The 25,512-nt window shown below is 36.9% G+C and overlaps 2 long non-coding RNA genes across 3 annotated transcripts; both read right to left on the reverse strand.

The window, feature by feature from the left end:
• Positions 1 to 305: 305 nt before the first annotated feature.
• Positions 306 to 2,715, reverse strand: LOC110934774. Of its 2 annotated transcripts, XR_004891471.1 has the most exons (6): positions 2,147 to 2,715; positions 1,872 to 1,985; positions 1,673 to 1,775; positions 1,132 to 1,587; positions 575 to 909; positions 306 to 475 (listed from the first exon to the last, which is right to left on the reverse strand). It is a non-coding gene; the product is annotated as an uncharacterized LOC110934774 (long non-coding RNA). The 2 variants fall into 2 exon arrangements; XR_004891470.1 differs by having other exon boundaries at positions 575 to 1,587.
• A 141-nt stretch (positions 2,716 to 2,856) lies between these two features.
• On the reverse strand, positions 2,857 to 4,386 carry LOC118491364. The gene is made up of 3 exons (XR_004891472.1): positions 3,844 to 4,386; positions 3,541 to 3,768; positions 2,857 to 3,388 (listed from the first exon to the last, which is right to left on the reverse strand). It is a non-coding gene; the product is annotated as an uncharacterized LOC118491364 (long non-coding RNA).
• Between the last annotated feature and the right edge of the window lie 21,126 nt (positions 4,387 to 25,512).

Raw genomic sequence — 25,512 nt, forward strand, 5'->3', positions numbered from 1 at the left:
CTGATTACGACTTATCTATACTATATTATAATGCATTTGAAAAAGATTCTAACAAAATTTAAGTAATTACAACATTCTATGCTTATAGTACTAGTGGGGAACCCGCGCGTTGCGGCGGAGTCAACAATTTGCAGTGTTGTTCTCATTTTCCGTTTGTTTATTAGTAATAACACCTCGCACGTTGCGATGGATCAAGCCTAGTTAACAACACACATGGAATTATAATACACTAAAGGCATAGCTGGTTTAAATTTTAGGATATTTGTAGCAAATTTTGAAATAAATGTAATAGGTAATAGCACAGAGATACTTACAGTAGTTGAGGGGCAATATATATAACAATGATTACAACATCTTTGACTTATGATTGGTTTAATTCTCGCCAAGCCAGCATGTACCAAATAAGTATTTATTTTAACCCTTCACTGCATCAGATCCACCCAATTTTCCAATTTAGAGATATAAGATTCAAGACCTAACAAAGTAAGACTGGAACCTCGGTAAGGTCTGACAGGTGGCGGGGTCTGAAGTCGTTGATAGAAACAAATCAAAATTCAAAATACACAAAACCAACCTGCACGATCACGTAGCCCCAACGCAGGTCTTGGCTTCTCAAACAAATGTTTTCTCCGCAACCGCACCACACAAGTCTTCTCTACTCGAATCGCTGAACCAAACAAATTTTCTTCCCTCGATCACACAGATCGTCCCTTCGAATCACCTTCGATTTTGATCTGGTACACACAGGCCTGATCACGGCATGCTTTTCTGACATGTCTCTTCTTCTGACTTAAATTGTTGACTCCGCCGCAACGCGCGGGTAACCCGATAACATGCCGACCCATGACCCGTTTTCTATTCGGTGACACATTTAAACAAAACCGGTAACCGATTTGACCCGTACACGACCTAGAACAACCCGAAACATCAAGATTAACCCAACAATGTTAAGATTCTAAGATGCATTTCCACCGCTTCTATTCTTTAATCTTTATGTTAAACAAGTGAAGCAAAGATGAATAACCAAAACAGTTCTGTAAGAATTTAGGAACAAACCTTAAACAAGTCATCTAGTGCTGTATCTAGGGTTTATGATTTCAAGATTCAAAAAATATGATCTGGAAAACTAACCACACAACTGGTATCAATGGTTGTACGAACAGTTCTAGCTTTCATCACCGGAATAGATTTTGCATCTCACACTACAAATTTCAACAGGAATAACAACAAAAAGTAAAGCAATAAATCATGTAACCCAACCAAACCACCCAAACACGTCACCAGACTAATAAGCTATGATAAAAACTAAATCTTTGGTTAATCATTTTGCTGAAGGTAATATTAACTTTTTTTTGTTTCAGATCCTATATGAAGAGTGGTTAGATTTAGTAGATAATAAAAATTATTGGTTTCTTTTGGATTGTTCGTATTGCATAGATGTAGTTTTCTACGGGATAACATAAACTAAATTTGAGTGGTTATTACCTGGGGCTGAAAAACGAAAGGCTGCTGATGCTATAGCCAGTGTGTCAGGAGAAATGGTCAATGCTTTTGAGGCTGGTGTTAACAGAATAAGCCGTTGTGATTCTGTTAAAATTTTAAATTGAGTTAATAGTAAAGTTAGGATCAGTAAGCATTATGTAAGTGAAAGTTAAGCAAAATGATTTCTTACCTTAGCTACGATATCGCCTGCAATCAATGTACTGGTCTCTCGCGTGATGGTAATGGGATCGGAAACAACTCATTAGTTCTATCCAATATCCTAAATAACTTTTCTACAACATTCAAATCCAAAATGGATGGTCAGTTTTCTCAAAAATAAAATAAAAACAAGTATGTGTAGAATCTCATCCTTAGCGTCGTAAATGTACATTTGTAAGAAGCGAGGTCGTTCACCAGATGGTGGGCACAAAGAACCAATGTGATGTCAAAGCTAACCGCTTACTTTAAATACGTATGGACCAGACCCAAGCTTATGGAGTTATCTACAAATGCACCAACAACAAATTAAGTAACAAGTATCAGGTCAAACTAAGTAACAGGTATCAGGTCAAATTGTTTAAAACTGTGCAGATGGATCAGGTCAGGATAGTAACAGCAATATGACACTGGTGAACGCCATAACAACCAAGATTCGGAAAACTACCTGTAACACTTATTGGCACTAATGGTGGCATCCTTGTGGCTCCATGTTGATCTGGTGTCACTTGATTTAAATGGTGGTGCTGATGACTTGTTCACGAGACAGTGATTCAACATAATTAGAGCAGAAAACAAAATCGTACATTCGTACCGATGTATTTTATGACATGTCATGATCATTCTTTGATAGATCTGTTATGGGTTATACAATTAAAGGCACTTGGAAACATGTCGATGTGTGTGAAGTGCGATGAGAGATGATCGTACAGTGGGAATTCGGTCGTTATCCATTGGTTCATTACGATACCGATACGATAACGACACTCAGTATAGCGGGTTACGCCAGTACGACCACTGTTGTTTCTAGGGACACGCTACACTCTGAAAGGGGAAAGACTGTGAGTATTGAGTTGGGTAGAACAGATCTTTGGTTCCAGGCCGACCTACGGGTCCCACATACAGCTCTTCTACAAAACATAACAGAGAAACAGAGTTGTGTTCTATATTCATATTTCCAAATAAAGTGTCAAGCTTTTGTGCAAAAATGGACAATTATGAATTTATGAGCGATGTTCTTGCTACGCGAATCGAATACATAGTCTCTACAACACAAAAAGATTCAAACTTGCTTATAATAAGCTTACATTTCAACATTTTTATCCTACAAAATTTGACACGAATGCTATGATTTTTTCTTAATAACGAAAACCCGTTTCCTTTTAAGCTAAACTTTTGATTTGGCCCACTTGACTCGATATAGGCCAATTCTAAGTACCTGGGTCGAATAAAAAACTCAATTAATCGCTCAGAAACAAAAGTAATACAACTAATCAGAAAAAAACTCTATCGCTCAGAAACACAACACAATTAATCAACAATGCTATTTCACTGTTCTAATTTTCTACATGTAAGTAAATGGCACACCAGCCAACTTAAATAAAGTTGAAGCAAGTACAAACTGTGAATCAAATGGGTCACCTTTTAATTTACAATTCATAAACAGCTGAACAATGAGATCCAAACTAATCCATACCTAAGGATATGAATGCCATAAACAGGGTATTACAGTCTTATGAGTCTTTGATGAGACATTATCATGAACTTACATAATATGCAGCCCAATGACAGACCTCACGCTTCAATTCAGAATCCAGTTTCTTGAGCAATCCGGAAAAGTAGAGGAGGAGAGCAGGCGGAAAATGTGGATGTCACTTCACTCACATCACCCTGGTCGTTCTTCGAAACCCTAGTCTCGTCCCAAAATTTCAATCAATAAACAAGAACACAAAACGAAAAAAAGAAGCATTTCTTGAATTTATACACAACACTATAGAATCAAATTAAACCATTTTACACACCTCATAATCAACACCAACCAACAAAACATGAAAAACTTACATAGGATTTCATGTTACCAAGCTCTCGCTCGCGTTTCTGCATAAGCTCTCTTTAAAGGGCTTGGTTTTCTTCCGACATTCTGATCCTCCTGGCTCAAACCTGAGACTGCACACGGGCTAGAGTCTGCATACATCTTAAAGTGGTTATTGCTTGTCGTTTGACCGATTGACTTTGAACCAACACTTTTAATCTCACAAGCCCTTTCAAAGCCCGCAACTTTCTTCGTGCCTAATAACAACCAGAATCTTTGTGTCAGCATATTTGCAACACAATATTAAGTGGAGGCTATATAGAAAACACTACCGAGAAACGCTGAAAAGCTGTTTGAACCTTAATGGCGGCTACATCTTCCTTGGATTTACCTAAAAAACGTCTAAACGCTGCTGCTGCTGCTACTGCTACCCTTGAGGTATAACCAGGTTTGCTCGGTTCATTCTCCGATAGAAATAGATTTACAAGGAACAATTAACTAATGCTAATATACATGCATACTATTTACAATATATTCAGTTTAAACCAAACACAACTTCTTGATTTATTATACTTCAAAATGGTGCTGAAAAAACCTTGAATGAAGCCCTAGAATTGCAATTGAATCTGAATCTCAGATCCTAAATCCAATAGCATTTACAAATCAAACGGAGAGTTGATTTGTTTACCTTGTCGGATCTAATTCGGATTTTGAAGACGTAGTGAGCGACTCGCTTGATGGCTCCGTGATCTTCATCTTCCTAATAATTCAAACTGTGAAATCGATTAATGGATGAACTGCAACTTTCAAATGTTGAAGATGATGAGGTCAGTTTATCCTGTCTCTCAGAAGTCGATTTGCCTGGGATATCCATCTGTAACGTCATTGACGGATTAAGTGGTGACATAAATGTAGGATCCTTCAGTTCCATGGATGAAATCTCGATTGTGCCCCTCAGACGTCTTAAAAGTTTGAGGAAAATACAAATTCAACCCCTTTAAAAAAGCTTTATTTGTTTGTACATGTTGTTATAAAGTTTGTACGCGATGTTAAATTACATTTCTATCCATAGGAAATGCTTATATATAGTATATAGATATATAGATATAGATAACAACTTAATGATGTTACTAAAAAGGCAAAATGGTCTTTCTACATAAATATTAAATAGATTTAGGGTTTTAATAAAATTAATTCAAACATTGGGGTATATGTTGTGAAGTACTTGTAATTTGAAGGTTCATAGGGGCAATTTTTGGTATTTAATAACATAATTTGTTTAATAACCAGTTTATTATGGTTTTAGGCTATTTAATATAACACTTTGTGTTTTACGATTTCATTATTTCATAACATAATTTATTTAAGCGGAAATGTCACAAAATAGTAACCAAATTTTAAAAGTGTTCTAATTAGGTTACTCTTTTGTTTTTGTCTCAATTAGATAACTTAACATTCAAATCGAGCCATGTCCCTTTTCCATGTGTCAAGAAAAAAAATGGAGCATAAAATGCTGGGGGTCGGATTATTTTAATATATGAAATTATATTTATTAAAAATAAAAACGCTTTAATTACTTTAAAAAATAAAAAAACAAATTAAAATCCACCTCATCACTCGATGTTAGCATCAAATAAAAGGGAAAAAATCCACATGACAACGGTTACCTATGAAATAGATGAAAAAACCCTTTATTTTAGCGAAAAATGAATTTTGAGTGACCTGATTGGAACACTTTTGAAACTTGAGTGACTTAATTGAAACACTTTTAAAACTTGGTTACTATTCTACAAAGTTACCTATTTATTTAATTACCAATTTATTAAGGTTTTAAGCTTTGTTTACAACATATCTTGTTTTATTGATAATTTGACTATCTTTATCAAATATCATTAGCTTAAGCCATGTCTACATTTTTACTTCCGACAATACCACATATATTTAGCCACTGTTTCTACCGGTTTTCGCTCGTAGTGTTAAAGTTTACCTAATATTTTCGTAAAAATATTTTTGTAATGTAAAATAATGGATTTTTAAGAGTCTGGTCCCTTCCGATTTAGATTTAAAAGTCCGGCCCCGATCAAGTTTTCGTTCAAAATTCGCCACTATATTCAGCTATGTGTAAAACATGGTTCTTTTAGAAAGAAACAACCTGTACATCATTCTCTCACGGTCTCACCTATTAAATAAGTTTAAATAGTCGGGTGATTAAATAAAATTTAGAATTTTATTTAATCAAATTTGATATAAATAATTTATATCAGTTTATTTTAGTTATTTATACAGTTTAGATTTATAATGATAATGTACTAAAAATTTAACAACATGAGATTTATGATAATGTATTATACAACACGTATAATATATTATATATGTATTTGTTGTTCGGATATCCATATTTAAACCGTGATTGTATAAACAACAATATATAACATATTATATATATTTGTTGTTCGGATAATGGAGATAAAATTTAAACCGTAATTAAATAAGCAAATCCTTAATACTAAAATAAAATTTAAGTTAAAAAATTAAGGTTGAAGGAGAGAATGCCATGTGGCATTATTTGGAGTCTTTTATTATAATTTAGATTAGATTAGATTAGATAATCGTTAATCAACTAAAATGATATGTAGTAATTGGGTATAATATTCTTTTGATACAAAATAACCATTTAGCTCGTTTTCTCCTATAATCATCAAACTTTAAATATGAACCAAAAAAAGTATAATTTAATAAAATAACCTTTATTCTACTCAAAAGTTTAGGAGATATTTATATAAAAATATGTATAATTTATACCACATCTTTATTCTACGCAAACATATATAATTGTTTCCCTTAGATTATTGGCATTTAGATGAATTTCAGCATCCAAAGCCCATGATAAATAATTTTTTCCAGTGATGCCTAAATCCATAAACTCAAGCTTTGCAAGATTCGATATGATTAACTATATTAAAGAAATACGTATGAATTAATGCATGTTATTCAAATTATAATCAAATAAAATTTAGTGACCATTATTGACTAGAAAATAAAACAAGACTAGCAAAATAATAATGTATTTAGTCATTACCAATTAAAGTTTGTTTACATATATCCATGCATATAAGCAAACATATATAATTTATATTAACCTATTACGATATAACTAATCAAAATTATATCTTATTGCAACTCTAATTTGAAATATAATTATACATATCCATCAAGTTTCATATTTATTAATAACACATGATCATAAATACAATTAATAAAATGTTTATATCGCATGAACTAGAATATTTACAAACGTATTTTGTTTTATTTATGTTGCTATTCAACTAATAACACATTTTCAAATTTCATATACTATTATATCGAACAAAATAAACAAGATGGGAAGTAATTAGTTATCAGATCATTGTCTCAATTACTCTCACTAGTAATTTGTAAATTATATGCTATATTCATGATAATAGCACAAAAATTTTCTTATATCAATAGCAAGCACAAAAATGTTAATGTTGCAAAGTTTTTTTTTTTAATTAAATGCATGTAATTATAGCACAACAGGTAAATCATAAGAAATTAACTACTAATAAAAATGAATCTAAACTTTATGTTGTTCTCGTTACACAAAATATAATACTAATAATGCAAAAGACAATTGCCACATGAAATAGTAAAATGGTAACGTACAAAAAAAAAAAAAAAAACCATAGTACAGACAAAAAAAATATTTACAGTGCTAAAGCCAAAGTTAAACAAACTAGAAGTGCCAATATAATGTAGTTTACAAGTACTGAATGTGTCTGAAGCATCATTAAAACAAAATTCAACGTAATATATGAAAGAAAAAAAAAAGAAGAATTAATACTTAACATAACAAAATGGGTAAAGGTGAGCAATAAAATACAAGCTTGTCAAAATACTTAGTCATGGTTTTTTTCTATGGCTCATTTTACTATTCAAATATAACTAAAAACAAATCATATTCATAACCAACCGTTATATTATTTATATTTTACATGTATATTATATAAAAAAAATTCTATTTTGGTTATAGTGATGGTATATTAACAGGTTTGGTGTTTTCACTTTAAACTTTGGATGAATGTATCAACCAAAATAGATTTGATTTAGTTTAAACTCAGAATATGATTAAACGAACTAATAAACCACCTTGTCAAAAAACTTATATATCCAAACTGTTTGTAATGAAAACAATCGGTTACTAAAAACAAATTGTGTAGCCATAAAGAGGCAAATAATATAGCAAAAATATGGTTACATAAGAACGTTTTGTTTTGCTTGTCTAGGATTAATCATGCTAAGATGGAGCAATAAAATACAAGCTATAAAAGTAGATAACTTACTTGTAAAATGATGTAATCCAACTTGAAAAGCAAGTCGTGCTAATAACGTGTTTTGTAACAACTAGCCTATTAACATTATAGAGATAAGAAAGAGAGATTGGGAAAATGTATATCTTATTGATGTATAAAATGGATCACATATGCTTCTATTTATAGGCTTACAAGATGGGAGTTAAGTACATGGAGAGATGGGATAAAAGTATATGGAGAGTAATAGCACAAGTGGATAGTCACACAATAAATAGATAATAATTCATAACAGGACCTGAATTGTACACCCTTTTAATTACATTTGTTTTGTTTGAAAGGGGTAAAACCGAGGAAGATATTGAATTGTTGGATTTTTAAGTAGAAAAAAAACATAACAATTAGAAGAATATAGTTTTTTTTTTTGAAGAGTTCAGTAAGCATATGTTGTTTGAAATTTAGTGAATGGATATTTAATATATTTATAATTTAATGAAATAATAAATATTAATTAGAATCTTCATGTTGTGAATAAAAGAGAAACTCTTGAGTAAAGCTTTTTGATGACATTTAATTAGTTTTAGTAGAGTTTTTAAGTCTCTAATTAAGTGACTAATAAGTGAAACCTTTCACTAATCCTTAACTCTTTTACAATTAGTAGGCTATGTGCTTATTTTTGTTATAAGAAGAATATTGTATTGCTTGATACATGGAGAATACTAGAAGGAGGATGAACACTGGAAGACCAACTAGAGAGAGGAGTACTCTCTACTTGTTTTCCACCACCATCACATCCTTATTTGTTGCATAAGTTCAAACACTACAATTATCTGGTGTAACCTCGGGCATGTGAGCCATCTTCGGCAGTACATACTACTTCGGCTGTTGTACCCTAGGAAACAGTCGCGTCGCCTTTAGTAGAGGCGCGGAATTTGTTTTAAGGGAAATGTGTTGAACACGTGCCTCAACCAAAATCGTCAACGTTTTAGTGTGCTCTTTGTTGCAGTTGTAACACCCCCAAAATACCACCTGCGGAAACCCCCGCGAGGCGTGTTACACATCAGAGTCTGAGCCACCAATCACATTGAACCAATAAAAAAATACTTAATAAAACATGTTATCAATTCAATAATGTCGAGTAGCGGAAGCATATAATAAATTGTTTTGTAATCGTTTCATAATAACTCAAAACCAAAGTGTCAATACTAGTAATCTCATAGCTTCGATCCATGACAACTCCAGCACTCCCAGATAGCAAGTCCACGCTCCAAGGTTAATGACCTACAAGCATGCAACAAGTGTGTCAGACTACGCTGGTGAGTTCAAGGTGTTGCTTACGTGTGAAGTTACCAGATATTAGTTAAATCAACTCGTTGTTTGTTTCTGATATCGTTGTTAATTCGTTTGTTGTACCGTATGAAGCGTCAATGATGGGAATGCCTAACTCCAATGCCCTACAGGCATTGGTCAAGTCAAGGTATCAAACAACCTTGACAAATTGTAGGAGGTCTTATATCCGTGTTACAAGTTGTCCCAGTAATTAGTTCACGCCCGTCCTTACGGCCCGGTGTGAGGGTGCCAAACCTAATAGCGCTATCAACTAATTACCCCATTGCCTTACAGGCAATCCGGTAAATGATTGTTTCTATGTTTCAGTTGTTTACCCCACGTTTCCCTTCCAAATGTTTACCAGTTGTCCCAAACCACCGGGACGCATGCTTGAGAAAATGAAATGAACTCACCTGGGGTTGCTCGGTATGATTCACACAGTTCAATTAAGTTAAAAAGCAATCAACCACGTCCTACCAAAGTTATCATACCAATCAGATTCGTATTCAAATATTGCACGTAGGTTCTACACGTATTGTAACAAGTTGTACAAGTATTCGACATCATATCCCACGTATAGGCATCGACGTAAACAGTCACGTAAACAAGCAAAGTCCAAGTGTTCAGCCCAATCAGTTGGGCTCGTGATAGTGTGCAGGCCCAATATCAGCGTGTAAGGTTTCATGGTCTCGAGTCGCAACAAGGAAAGGTCCCGAGTCGCAACCAGCGATCTCGAGTCGCTACCAAAGGTGGTTACGAGTCGCAACGGGACTCGCAACTGTGGTCTCGGCTTGTCATGGTCCGGTTTCGAGTCACTTCCTAACTCGCAACCGTGGTTTCGGTTCATGCTGTTTGTGTCGGTTTCGAGTTGCAACCGGACTCGCAACCACGGTTTCGAGTTGTGCTGTGTGTGTACAAGTGTGAGGTCTCGAGTCGTAATTGGAGATTCCGACTCGCAATCTGTGTCGAAATCAATGCACGTAACAACTTTCCTGATTACACAGCAACAATCATTCCGTAAATTCAGTAAACATATTCGGCAGTTTCGTAAATCAGATCAAATCAATAATCATTCATATTCAAACGTGTTCATGATCAGCATTAAACAACAACTAAACCGTTTTCATAACATGCTAATACTCGATCAAACAAGAAATTATATCACTAATTCGTATGAACCCTAACCCAAATACATGAACAATAATCCTGACATACACGCTCAGTTGCATCTACGGTTCAATTATCATATGACAATCCCATCAACAGGACATAGCAACCATGTTATCATCTAATCGTGGACATATACAGTTAATATCTAGGTTGCAACCGATTCACAGAAACATCATTCAAGTAACATTCAACCAATCGATTACTTGCCAAAACATACAATATCAAACATCATGAAAACAAACACTAACCGATTAGTAAGAATAGAGTGATCCGAACACGAGTATCTTTGCAAGCCAAGATGTGTTGCCTTCGGGTTTCAAGAGGGGAAGGAGAGAGCTTCTAGGGTTTTTGTGTGTGTGTGAGATAATTGTAACAAATGAGAGAACTCCCCCACTAGTGAGTGTTTACACGGTTTAAGAGAGTGGGCCGTCCCCTCATCGGGCCGCCCTAACGGTCTCGAGTCCATCAATCATGGACCGAATGGGTTGTGTAGGCAAATGGGTCGTGTATTCGGGTTATGTAACACATAACATATATCACGATTTCACATAAAACACATATATCATGTTATTCACTAATGTTCACACAATCACGTAATGTTACACAAAAACAGGTTCGAAATACGAGTTGTCACAGTATCCCCAACTAAAAGGAAATTTCGTCCCGAAATTTGGTACGCACTCACTAACGTAGGCTATATAAGTTAAAGCTAGGTAGGTTACATCGTTTGCTGGTTTTCCTGGGGTGTCACATCCTCCCCAACTTGAATGGGAATTTCGTCCCGAAATTCGCTAGTTGCCTCAACACTAGGTTCGGTAGGTTTTGACTGGTCTTCGGGGAACAAATGTGGGTACTTAAGTTTCATCTGGTCCTCGCGTTCCCACGTGAACTCTGGACCACATCTTGAGTTCCAACGAACTCTCACAATTGGTATACGGCTGTGTTTGCGAACTTTAACTTCCCGATCCATAATCTCAATTGGTTCTTCGACAAACTGCAATTTGTCGTCTATCTTTAGCTCTTGGAATGGTACTACTAGTGTTTCGTCAACCAAACACTTCTTTAGCTGTGATACGTGAAATACATCATGGACATTACCCAATTCAGCCGGTAATTCCAACCTGTAGGCCACCTTTCCAATCCGTTCTAGAATTTTGAACGGTCCCACATAACGAGGGTTTAGTTTGCCGCGTTTCCCAAAACGCACCACACCCTTCCAGGGTGAAACCTTTAACATAACGCGGTCATTAACTTCGAATTCCAGTGGTTTACTACGCTTGTCAGCGTAGCTTTTCTGACGATCGCGAGCTGCGGCCATACGATTTCTGATCTGCACGATGCTTTCTGATGCTTCAAGGACAAACTCAGGTCCTGTGATCTGACTATCTCCCACCTCATGCCAACAGAGAGGTGAACGACTTTTCCGTCCGTACAGTGCTTCGAATGGAGCTGCCTTAATACTTGAATGGTAGCTGTTGTTGTAGGAGAATTCTATCAACGGTAGGTGTTTCTCCCATCCTTTTCCAAAGTCGAGTACGCATGCCCGAAGCATATCTTCAAGTGTTTGGATGGTGCGCTCGCTTTGACCATCCGTCTGCGGGTGATAAGCGGTACTCATGTCGAGTTGGGAGCCAAACGATTTATGCATTGACTGCCATAATTCTGAAGTGAAACGCGGATCACGGTCTGAAATGATAGAAGTTGGCACTCCATGCCTAGAAACCACTTCCTTAAGATACACTGCTGCCAGCTGAGAAAACTTGTCTGTTTCCTTGATTGCCAAGAAGTGTGCTGATTTCGTGAGGCGATCAACAATCACCCAAATAGTGTCGTTCCCAGCCTGAGTTCTGGGTAATCCTGTTACGAAATCCATAGCGATCTGTTCCCACTTCCATGTGGGTATCTCTGGTTGCTGCAGTAGACCTGAGGGCTTTTGATGTTCTGCTTTGACTTTAGCACAAGTCAAACATTTGCTGACGTAGGTTGCTATATGAGCCTTCATGCTGGGCCACCAGTAGGTAGTTTTCAAGTCATGGTACATCTTATCTGATCCAGGATGTACATAGTAACGTGATTTGTGTGCCTCTTCCATTACAAGTTCCCGTAAGTTGCCAAAGAGTGGAACCCAAATGCGTCCAGTTACATAATAAGCGCCGTCTCCCTTCTGTTCTAGTTGTTGTCTCGAGCCACGTAAAGCTTCAGCTCGAATGTTCTCTGGTTTCAACGCTTCCAACTGAGCGTCTCGTATCTGGGAAGGGAGATTGGACTGAATCGTTAGTTGTAATGCTCGTACACGCCTGGGTGCACTATCCTTTCTGCTGAGGGCGTCAGCTACAACGTTCGCCTTGCCCGGATGATACTTGATGGCACATTCATAATCGTTCAATAACTCCACCCATCGTCGTTGTCGCATGTTCAACTCTTTCTGGTCGAAGATGTGCTGGAGACTCCTATGGTCGGTGTAGATGGTGCATTTGGTACCGTACAGATAGTGCCTCCAAATCTTCAACGCAAATACCACCGCTCCTAGCTCCAAGTCGTGTGTCGTGTAGTTCTTTTCGTGCACCTTTAGCTGACGAGAAGCGTAAGCTATCACCTTCTCGCGTTGCATCAACACGCAACCGAGACCCTGAATCGAAGCATCACAGTAAACCACAAAATCTTCGGTACCCTCTGGTAATGACAAGATCGGTGCACTGCAAAGTTTCTGCTTTAACAACTGGAAGGCCTCTTCCTGCTTCGTTCCCCAAGAGTACGCCGTGTTCTTCTGTGTTAGTGAGGTGAGAGGTTGCGCGATTTTCGAGAAGTCTTTAATAAACCTTCGATAATACCCTGCGAGACCAAGAAATTGTCGCACCTCAGACGGAGTCTTTGGTGCCGCCCAATTCTTTACCGCATCCACCTTCGCAGGATCCACATGTATCCCTTTCTCGTTAACAACATGCCCAAGGAAATGCACTTCCCGAATCCAAAAGTCACACTTAGAAAATTTCGCATACAGTTGCTCCCTTCTCAAGAGTTCCAAGATGAGACGTAGGTGACGCTCGTGATCTTCCTTGTTCTTGGAATAGACTAAGATGTCGTCAATAAACACTATAACAAACTCGTCGAGATATGGCTTGCATACGCGGTTCATGAGATCCATGAAAACTGCTGGTGCATTGGTCAATCCAAACGGCATGACCAAAAACTCATAGTGTCCGTAGCGCGTTCGAAAGGCTGTCTTGGGAACATCCTCTTCCCTAACCCTTACCTGGTGATAACCCGACCTTAAGTCGATCTTTGAATAGAAACTTGACCCTTGCAACTGGTCGAACAAGTCGTCGATACGTGGTAACGGATAGCGGTTCTTGATGGTCACCTTGTTGAGCTCTCGATAGTCGATACACATACGGAATGACCCATCCTTCTTCTTTACGAACAAAACTGGGGCTCCCCAAGGCGACGAACTAGGTCGAATAAAGCCCCTGTCCAACAACTCCTGCAGTTGATTAGACAGTCTTGTAACTCTCCTGGTGCTAACCGGTAAGGAGCTCGAGCAATTGGAGCCGCTCCCGGTGCAAGATCAATCTGAAATTCTACTTGACGGTGAGGAGGTAACCCTGGTAGCTCCTCTGGAAATACATCAGCGAATTCTCGCACCACTGGTAGATCCTCGATCTTACTCTCTTCAGACTGTGCGTTGGTAACTAATGCTAACAGTGCAGGATACCCCTTTTGTAGATACTGTTGTGCACGCATGGCCGTGATAATCCCAACCATCGCTCCACTACGATGTCCTTGAACTAACAGTGACTCTCCATCAGGGAGAGGAATGCGCACAATCTTCTCCTTACATAGAATTTCTGCCTGGTGCTTAGACAACCAATCCATGCCTACCACTATGTCAAAACTACCGAGCGTAACGGGAAGGAGGTCAATATCAAACACCTGACCCACGAGATCTAGTTTGCATCCAAAAAGGACGTTTGAGGCTTCTATCGTCTTACCATCTGCTAGTTCTACTACTTGTTTAACCTCTAAGGGTGTTGGGGTTATCCCTAATCGTTGACTAAACTCTAGGGACACGTAACTCCAATCGGCACCCGAATCAAATAATACAGAAGCAATACGATCGTTAACAGGAAACGTACCAGTTACAATGTTGCCGTCATTCCTGGCATCCCCTGCTCCAAGCTGAAACACTCTGCCCCGAGCACCATTACCCCCGTTGTTGCCGTTGTTGTTGTTGTTTCCAGCATTGTTGTTATTCGGGCGGTTGTTGTCGTTGGTGTTCTGGTTTAATTGAGGACAATCCCGTTTAAAGTGGCCCTCATCGCCACACTGAAAGCACCCCTTCCTGAAACCCTGGTTCTGCTGGGGTGGTTGTCCCTGTTGTCTCTGATTCTGCTGGTTCTGCTGCTGCTGGTGTTTGGGCTGTGAAGCCCTGCAATCCTTGGCCTCATGGCCCACTTTACCACACCTGCGACACGTGCGACTACATGGCCCGAAATGATGGTAGCCACACTTATTACACTGTGGTTTCTTTCCTGCATACGAGCCCTGACTTTGACCACTTCCCTGGCCTTGATTGACAGAAGACGACTGGCTGATGTTGCGGTTGCTGTTGTCTGGCCTTTTCTGAGTCTGGCCAGCACTGGATGCCTTGTCATAATCACTCCACTTCCGCTTGTTATCATTAGCGGACGCAGTGGCAGTGGGTGTAGCAGCTTTAGTGGCCGAAATACGTGGGGGCAACGATTCGCTTTCCACCTCTTGATCCACAATCTTGTGAGTCAGACGAACGATCTGTGTCAAATCATTGAGATGGGCTGCAGTGACCAAGCTCTTCACACGCGGAGGCAACCCTTTGATGAACAACTCAATCCTCCGAGACATAGGCCGGGACAAGTTTGGGCACATGTCGGCCAGTTCATATGATCGCTTCACATACGCTTCGACTTCAGATCCAACCATCTTCAAGTCGTAGTATTCGTTTTCCAACTTCTGGACCTCGTCCCGAGGACAGTACTCCTCCCTGATCAGTTCTTTAAAATCTTCCCAAGTTGTGGCATTCGCGGCCTCAATGCCCAATAACTGCACTTGGGCGTTCCACCATGTTAGGGCACCATCAGCCAAGGTACCCGCAACATATTTCACCCTGTCCCCAGCGGGACAGTTACAGATAGCAAACACAGACTCTGCTTTCTCGAACCATCTTAGAAGTCCCACAGCCCCTTCAGTTCCGGTGAAGGTCTGTTGCTTACAGTCCATAAACATTTTGAATGTACACGCAGGCTGGTTAGGTTGAGGTTGCGCTTGTTGACCTAAATAACGGGAGGAAACACATTACAGGAATGAAAAGATGTGTACGTGGTATAAGAATAAGGAGTACTTGGTACATTCCGTACCAGCTTGATAGGCTGCTAGAGCCTCAGCCACGCGGGTATTGATTAGGTCAGTCAACTCAGCCTGAGTCATGTTGATGTTGCCACGTCCGTGTCCTCGTCCACTCATGTTTCTATAGTTGGGAATAAACCGATTTAGAAATCGAAACGAGATGGAAGACAGGTGTCATACGGATATCTCTATACTACCAAGTTTACACATAGTAAGGCAGAACCCTTCTCACGCTCGATAAGCCTCACTGGGACTTGCATGCACCCCGCGTTATTATTAAGTGTGCACCCATAATAATAAGACGATTTGCATGTTCATCTCAGAGCCTCTTAGCTTGCGCTCGAAGTTTCCCCCGTTCAAATAACACAACAGCTGATATCACAGTTCTATAGTTAACATGAGTCGATGAGTAGTGTCACACTATCAAGTCACTATGGTGTTTAATGTTTCAGTTCATATACGTTGTGGGTGTGTGACTGCTAAGCAAGTAATCTATAAAGTGAGAGAGAAGCGAACCTTGCACTCTGGTGCTGAGTGTCATGATCGATTGTCGAAGTTGTTCGGTTATAGTCTGGTTTTACAAAACGTTTTAAAACCTAGTTCACTATAACCAGTGGCTCTGATACCAAACTGTAACACCCCCAAAATACCACCTGCGGAAACCCCCGCGAGGCGTGTTACACATCAGAGTCTGAGCCACCAATCACATTGAACCAATAAAAAAATACTTAATAAAACATGTTATCAATTCAATAATGTCGGGTAGCGGAAGCATATAATAAATTGTTTTGTAATCGTTTCATAATAACTCAAAACCAAAGTGTCAATACTAGTAATCTCATAGCTTCGATCCATGACAACTCCAGCACTCCCAGATAGCAAGTCCACGCTCCAAGGTTAATGACCTACAAGCATGCAACAAGTGTGTCAGACTACGCTGGTGAGTTCAAGGTGTTGCTTACGTGTGAAGTTACCAGATATTAGTTAAATCAACTCGTTGTTTGTTTCTGATATCGTTGTTAATTCGTTTGTTGTACCGTATGCAGCGTCAATGATGGGAATGCCTAACTCCAATGCCCTACAGGCATTGGTCAAGTCAAGGTATCAAACAACCTTGACAAACTGTAGGAGGTCTTATATCTGCGTTACAAGTTGTCCCAGTAATTAGTTCACGCCCGTCCTTACGGCCCGGTGTGAGGGTGCCAAACCTAATAGCGCTATCAACTAATTACCCCATTGCCTTACAGGCAATCCGGTAAATGATTGTTTCTATGTTTCAGTTGTTTACCCCACGTTTCCCTTCCAAATGTTTACCAGTTGTCCCAAACCACCGGGACGCATGCTTGAGAAAATGAAATGAACTCACCTGGGGTTGCTCGGTATGATTCACACAGTTCAATTAAGTTAAAAAGCAATCAACCACGTCCTACCAAAGTTATCATACCAATCAGATTCGTATTCAAATATTGCACGTAGGTTCTACACGTATTGTAACAAGTTGTACAAGTATTCGACATCATATCCCACGTATAGGCATCGACGTAAACAGTCACGTAAACAAGCAAAGTCCAAGTGTTCAGCCCAATCAGTTGGGCTCGTGATAGTGTGCAGGCCCAATATCAGCGTGTAAGGTTTCATGGTCTCGAGTCGCAACAAGGAAAGGTCCCGAGTCGCAACCAGCGATCTCGAGTCGCAACCAAAGGTGGTTACGAGTCGCAACGGGACTCGCAACTGTGGTCTCGGCTTGTCATGGTCCGGTTTCGAGTCACTTCCTAACTCGCAACCGTGGTTTCGGTTCATGCTGTTTGTGTCGGTTTCGAGTCGCAACCGGACTCGCAACCACGGTTTCGAGTTGTGCTGTGTGTGTACAAGTGTGAGGTCTCGAGTCGTAATGGGAGATTCCGACTCGCAATCTGTGTCGAAATCAATGCACGTAACAACTTTCCTGATTACACAGCAACAATCATTCCGTAAATTCAGTAAACATATTCGGCAGTTTCGTAAATCAGATCAAATCAATAATCATTCATATTCAAACGTGTTCATGATCAGCATTAAACAACAACTAAACCGTTTTCATAACATGCTAATACTCGATCAAACAAGAAATTATATCACTAATTCGTATGAACCCTAACCCAAATACATGAACAATAATCCTGACATACACGCTCAGTTGCATCTACGGTTCAATTATCATATGACAATCCCATCAACAGGACATAGCAACCATGTTATCATCTAATCGTGGACATATACAGTTAATATCTAGGTTGCAACCGATTCACAGAAACATCATTCAAGTAACATTCAACCAATCGATTACTTGCCAAAACATACAATATCAAACATCATGAAAACAAACACTAACCGATTAGTAAGAATAGAGTGATCCGAACACGAGTATCTTTGCAAGCCAAGATGTGTTGCCTTCGGGTTTCAAGAGGGGAAGGAGAGAGCTTCTAGGGTTTTTGTGTGTGTGTGAGATAATTGTAACAAATGAGAGAACTCCCCCACTAGTGAGTGTTTACACGGTTTAAGAGAGTGGGCCGTCCCCTCATCGGGCCGCCCTAACGGTCTCGAGTCCATCAATCATGGACCGAATGGGTTGTGTAGGCAAATGGGTCGTGTATTCGGGTTATGTAACACATAACATATATCACGATTTCACATAAAACACATATATCATGTTATTCACTAATGTTCACACAATCACGTAATGTTACACAAAAACAGGTTCGAAATACGAGTTGTCACAGCAGTCAAGGAGTATTTTTCAAGACTCAAGATGATGGATACTCGAGTCTAGGATGCTAACAAATGCGCGTGAAGGACCCACCAGATATGCGGCTTGAATCAAGATTGGTATATAAAATTATATTTTATATTCTTTTATTTAGTTCTTGCAACCAGTATTGTACTACGATATTTCCTACGAAGAACGAGAGTCTCGTTAATATATTTTTTGTAATTATATTTTATAAAAAGTGAACCTACATTCTACAAACTTAAAACAAATTTCGTGAGATTGTTGCTACAATCTTAAAACCTTATTTATAATGGATTTGGGTTCACGAAAGCATTTATAATAAAAAAATATTTTTAGAGATTATGATCTTATAATTTTTTTTTGGGAAATACGTATGTAGTACAACTTGTTGTGTTTGGATTTATTGAGATTGAGATACAATCTTAAATCCTATACTGTGATACAGAAGGAATAGTTTGGTTTAAACATTTGGTATTGAAACGATTTTGGGATCATTAATCTTTCTAACTTTTGTGTTAGATCGGGTTTATTAGTGTAAACCATACGTTTTTGTAAACGTTAAATTCTCTAACATGTGTGTTAGACCGGAATTATTGGTGTAAACCATACGTTTTTTTTTGGTGTAAACATTAATTTCTCTTGAGTGGAGTTTTTATGTCTTTAAATAAGAGTTTTATGTTACTTGATTAGAGTTTTATGTCTCTAATTAAGTCTCTATTTAAAGTAGACTCTTCATCCACCCATGGATTGATATGAATAAATAAGTCTTATAATGATTTTTGTAATCATTTGTCTTCTAACATGTGTGTTAGAAAAAATCTTTAGTTTTGAAGCATTTTTTTAATTGTTTAGTTTCTTACGTGTGTACTAGAAATGATTTTAATTTATTAAACTATATATGTGTTCTTAGCAAATCGAATTAACATTTTTTGGAAATGTTAATATTTCTAACATGCACATTAGAATTTCATTCATTTTAACATGATTATTAAAAATGGTTAAAATACAAATGCTTTGAAATGTTTTATATAAACATTTTATATAAGTAATTTGTTGTAGCATTGATTATAATGCTTTGTATGGTTTAGAAATAAAATGTCATACATTGAAGTTGATATTTGATTGACTTCAACAATTAAATCACCATAAAGTGATGTTGTAGTTGTGTGGGATTTATCACCAACTTTAATTTGTGATTTCTAAATCCAATTGGTCATGTTTTGCATATATAAAATGACTTAAATTTTCGTGTGTTAGAAAATGTGTATCACAAATACAAGATTAGAGATTGTTCATAATGAACGGAAATGTTTTATGTAAACATTTAATCTTTACAATCTAATAAAAGCCATACCTAGGGGACACATGTCCCCCATCTAGAGCCTCTATTTCTTATTTTCCCGCCATTTTCTAATCCTCTAAATCCCCTTGAGTGAAACCCGACACGGGATCCATATTGTCAATCCGGGTCCTCATAGTTCATTCCATATATAAAGAACAACCCGTTCCTTCCATTCGCATACTAGGGTTTCCAACATTCAGCGTCTTCTCCAAGCTTCCTCTCTCAATCTCAAATGTCTGATAAGGTAAATCGAATATATTCTTTGTAGATCCAACATAAATTTTGCAATATATATTGATGATTCTTCATGCTTGATTACTTATTTTGTGTTTTGATTTCCCTCTGAATGACGATGCCATCTTTTCCATAACTAGAATCTTTCTTCTGCTTCCTAATCGGTTGTCATTTCACAGCTCCGACTCAAATGGCTTCTCTCTTGAAGGAATTTGTAAAAGCTACAAGTTTCGTCACGAATTCGATAATCGGTTGTCATTTCACAGCTCCGACTCAAATGGCTTCTCTCTTGAAGGAATTTGTAAAAGCTACAAGTTTCGTCACGAATTCGATCCTTCACTCGCGATCTAGGGTTTTGCTCCAAAAACCCCTTTCTCTCATCTGAACAAGAAAGATTAGTAAGCATCGTTTACATCTTATCTTTTGATTAAATAAAAGTTATGCATCTTATGTATTAATTTCTAATTGTAATTTTGTCAAACCAATTATGGCCTACAATGACATTTAGAATGAGGATCTTCATGAACATCAGGTTTGGTTTGATTCTTATTTCAATATTTTTATTACAATTTAAACAGAAATTTCGCTGAACAGGATTACTTCTTTCGAGGGTAAGAAAACCCTTTTACTATTGCTATGAACAGGTCTTGGGTGTTAGTGTTTTAATCTCGGCGCCGCCTATCACGTACGGCACCAGGTCTATTTCTCAGGTGATGTAATCATTCACGGCGTTGGCTAACAACATCACGACTTGCTCCGGCGATGTAATCCTTCACGGTATTGGCGAACGACTACTGGTCATCTGTTTTCAGTTAAGGTAACCAAGGTGTCCCCTAATAGTTTTTTCCTAATTCAAATGGATATTGATTTATTAATCTGATGTGGATGCTTTGATATCAATTTAAAGTTGCTGCATAGTCGTTGCAGAGGACGATTGTTATAAACTTATAATTTGCTTTTATGTCTTTAAATAAGAGTTTTATGTTACTTGATTAGAGTTTTATGTCTCTAATTAAGTCTCTATTTAAAGTAGACTCTTCATCCACCCATGGATTGATATGAATAAATAAGTCTTATAATGATTTTTGTAATCATTTGTCTTCTAACATGTGTGTTAGAAAAAATCTTTAGTTTTGAAGCATTTTTTTAATTGTTTAGTTTCTTACGTGTGTACTAGAAATGATTTTAATTTATTAAACTATATATGTGTTCTTAGCAAATCGAATTAACATTTTTTGGAAATGTTAATATTTCTAACATGCACATTAGAATTTCATTCATTTTAACATGATTATTAAAAATGGTTAAAATACAAATGCTTTGAAATGTTTTATATAAACATTTTATATAAGTAATTTGTTGTAGCATTGATTATAATGCTTTGTATGGTTTAGAAATAAAATGTCATACATTGAAGTTGATATTTGATTGACTTCAAGAATTAAATCACCATAAAGTGATGTTGTAGTTGTGTGGGATTTATCACCAACTTTAATTTGTGATTTCTAAATCCAATTGGTCATGTTTTGCATATATAAAATGACTTAAATTTTCGTGTGTTAGAAAATGTGTATCACAAATACAAGATTAGAGATTGTTCATAATGAACGGAAATGTTTTATGTAAACATTTAATCTTTACAATCTAATAAAAGCCATACCTAGGGGACACATGTCCCCCATCTAGAGCCTCTATTTCTTATTTTCCCGCCATTTTCTAATCCTCTAAATCCCCTTGAGTGAAACCCGACACGGGATCCATATTGTCAATCCGGGTCCTCATAGTTCGTTCCATATATAAAGAACAACCCGTTCCTTCCATTCGCATACTAGGGTTTCCAACATTCAGCGTCTTCTCCAAGCTTCCTCTCTCAATCTCAAATGTCTGATAAGGTAAATCGAATATATTCTTTGTAGATCCAACATAAATTTTGCAATATATATTGATGATTCTTCATGCTTGATTACTTATTTTGTGTTTTGATTTCCCTCTGAATGACGATGCCATCTTTTCCATAACTAGAATCTTTCTTCTGCTTCCTAATCGGTTGTCATTTCACAGCTCCGACTCAAATGGCTTCTCTCTTGAAGGAATTTGTAAAAGCTACAAGTTTCGTCACGAATTCGATAATCGGTTGTCATTTCACAGCTCTGACTCAAATGGCTTCTCTCTTGAAGGAATTTGTAAAAGCTACAAGTTTCGTCACGAATTCGATCCTTCACTCGCGATCTAGGGTTTTGCTCCAAAAACCCCTTTCTCTCATCTGAACAAGAAAGATTAGTAAGCATCGTTTACATCTTATCTTTTGATTAAATAAAAGTTATGCATCTTATGTATTAATTTCTAATTGTAATTTTGTCAAACCAATTATGGCCTACAATGACATTTAGAATGAGGATCTTCATGAACATCAGGTTTGGTTTGATTCTTATTTCAATATTTTTATTACAATTTAAACAGAAATTTCGCTGAACAGGATTACTTCTTTCGAGGGTAAGAAAACCCTTTTACTATTGCTATGAACAGGTCTTGGGTGTTAGTGTTTTAATCTCGGCGCCGCCTATCACGTACGGCACCAGGTCTATTTCTCAGGTGATGTAATCATTCACGGCGTTGGCTAACAACATCACGACTTGCTCCGGCGATGTAATCCTTCACGGTATTGGCGAACGACTACTGGTCATCTGTTTTCAGTTAAGGTAACCAAGGTGTCCCCTAATAGTTTTTTCCTAATTCAAATGGATATTGATTTATTAATCTGATGTGGATGCTTTGATATCAATTTAAAGTTGCTGCATAGTCGTTGCAGAGGACGATTGTTATAAACTTATAATTTGCTTTCATGGATCGTTGTTTGCATGATGAACAATGCTCAATTAAAATATAAGACCAGGTGTTAGGATAATACTTTTGGCATTGATTTTTAATATGTTTTGCTGTATCTTCATCTTTGTGATGATAGCTTTCAGGTTTGGTCCTTCACCAACGGGTTTATGAGGGTTCTTCAACTTTCAGTATGGAGGAAACACAAAGAAGGGGTTGATACAGCCTGTATACAGCCTGGTACACAAGGTTGTGAACCATGTAAATGGTTGAGTTCATGTTTAGGTCCATAGCCATGTAAACCAAACTCGCTTCTTTTGTTTAGTTATTTTTCGCCAACAATAATCAAATCATTGTTTTCTTTCTTCATATTTGACTCATTTGATGGGAACGAGGTGCATGCAGGTTATAAATGACAGGTTCGGTATTTTTTAGGATCTTATGACCACCTTATCATATTTGACTCATTTGATGGATCACCAATGATTAAAGTGCTTCTCTTGCTCTAGGTTGACGGAGGTTGTGTAGGTCTGAAAGGAGCCAGAGGAGAGGAAGAAGACGGGGTCTTGGAGCCTAGAAGATATTATTAGCAGCTCATTGATTGCCTAGGGTATTGCCATGGTAGAGGTGTGTACTATAGAGATTTAAAGGTGTTTGTGGGTCTTTGTTTTACATTGCAGTCCCTCTTCAATTATTTATCATCAGTTTTAATAAGTGTTATTTTCCTTTTGCAGATGAAAATTATCTGTTGCTAAATGGTGATGTTTTATCTGTGCAATAAATCTCCAAGGTGTCAACGTCCTTCGAACAACTTGTGGGACTTCTAACTATGTTACACCCGTTGTAACTACAGGTGCACTTATACTTATTTTCATGCAAAATTACTGAACGTTGATATGTTCTGTGTTATTATTCCTGTTAATTTTCATATTTATAACGTTCAAATTTCCAGCATTTCCTTGACAACTGGTTTAGGTAGTTAGCCACAAAGGTTGCTACTTATAGCTTTATGCTTATGGAGGTCGGTGGCCACATAAACTTTAAGGAGAAAACCAAAGGTATGCGCAGCGTTAGCCTGGTTACCTTTGAAGTCCTATTTTGTTTGTTTGGAAATTAGATAAGATTCTATGTATCGATTGTTCTAAGTCGACTTTGGATTCAAATTAACCAAATTTTTAGTGATAATGAATTAGTCAAAACAAAACATCTATTAATTTCTTCTTCTTTTTTTGAGATGAATTAGATTTAAGAAATATGAAATTGAAGGTGTATATCTCATTTCATTTTTTTACGAAAATTTTAAACTTCACCATCTCTTCTATTTGATTCCGGTATTTGTTTTTCTGCAAGAAGGACAACAAAGTGATTCTTTGGTTGGAAGTTGATGATACCAGATGTAGTTTACTTCCATTTGTAGTTGTTGATTCTTTGATTCCATTTTTAATTATGTAGTGTTTTGTTATCATTTTTTAGTGCTTATCAATATAAGCACTTTATAATCATTGAATTTATCCGTTATTTGATTAGTATGTAATTTTGTAATAGATGTATAATACACAAAAAGTAAAATTAATTGTATTAAATTAAACGCTTTTATATATTATACAGCTTCTATGTGCAGAACTTTGGCTCTTATGGCAAGGGTTTTTTTTTTTTTCTATAAATGGGTTTCAATTTTTGAGAAATAATTGTAAGAGTGTTTGTGATTGTTTATTTAAAAGCTATTAAAATGCTACCTCATACTTACAAAGGTTAATATCTTAGAGAAAGATTTTCTTTTCTAGAAGTCAGATGGAAGAATACTCATGAGCCCATTCAAAGTTGGATTAATGAAGGAATCTACTATTCATTCGGAGAAATTAAAAGTTGGATTAACCAGAGGCAGGTAGGTTAATGCATCATTATATATATATATATATATATATATATATATATATATATATATATATATATATATATAAATACATGTTATATTCTGAATATAGTCAGAGCTAAAAGAATAGGAATAGTGCAAGATATCATTTTTTTGGATGTCCTTAACTCCTTGATGTCAAGAATTAATTGTAACAACTGGGATATTTGGGAGAGATTTGAGAACAGGTTTTAAGGTATGTTTTGGTGGGGGTGCCTTGAAAAGTCCTAACATCTAAAACTGGGTCGATTCGGTTTGGTCATTTTGATATTGTTATAATATCTAAAAAGTTGTTTAAAATATGGATGCTTTTGTTGTTACTTTTAGTGAAATTGGCTTGGAAACTCCAAAATGGAACTGTGTTTGTGAAGTTAGAGTATGATGAGGTGCCATTTGGGTTTAAAGTAGATTAAAAATCTTGCAAGATGGACATCAAGAAAGCATTTGGAATTGATCCTGATAATGGGTAATCTCTTTCTTCTAAATTCCTCAATATACTTATATTAATGAGTCGGTAGTTTTGAAATGAAATGATTTGTTTAGAGTGAAATTCAATATAGTTTAATCATCCAACTATTGTGTGTTCTCAAAGTAAAATGATACTTATCAAGGAAAAACTAAAAGGCCACATAAATCATTAATTTAAAAGTACTTAATTGTGCATTAGAGGCCACCTACATGTACGCAATAGAGCTTACTTTTTACTTTTTTTTA

Source organism: Helianthus annuus, chromosome 4, assembly GCF_002127325.2.
Source record: "Helianthus annuus cultivar XRQ/B chromosome 4, HanXRQr2.0-SUNRISE, whole genome shotgun sequence".
NCBI classification, from domain to species: Eukaryota; Viridiplantae; Streptophyta; class Magnoliopsida; order Asterales; family Asteraceae; genus Helianthus; species Helianthus annuus.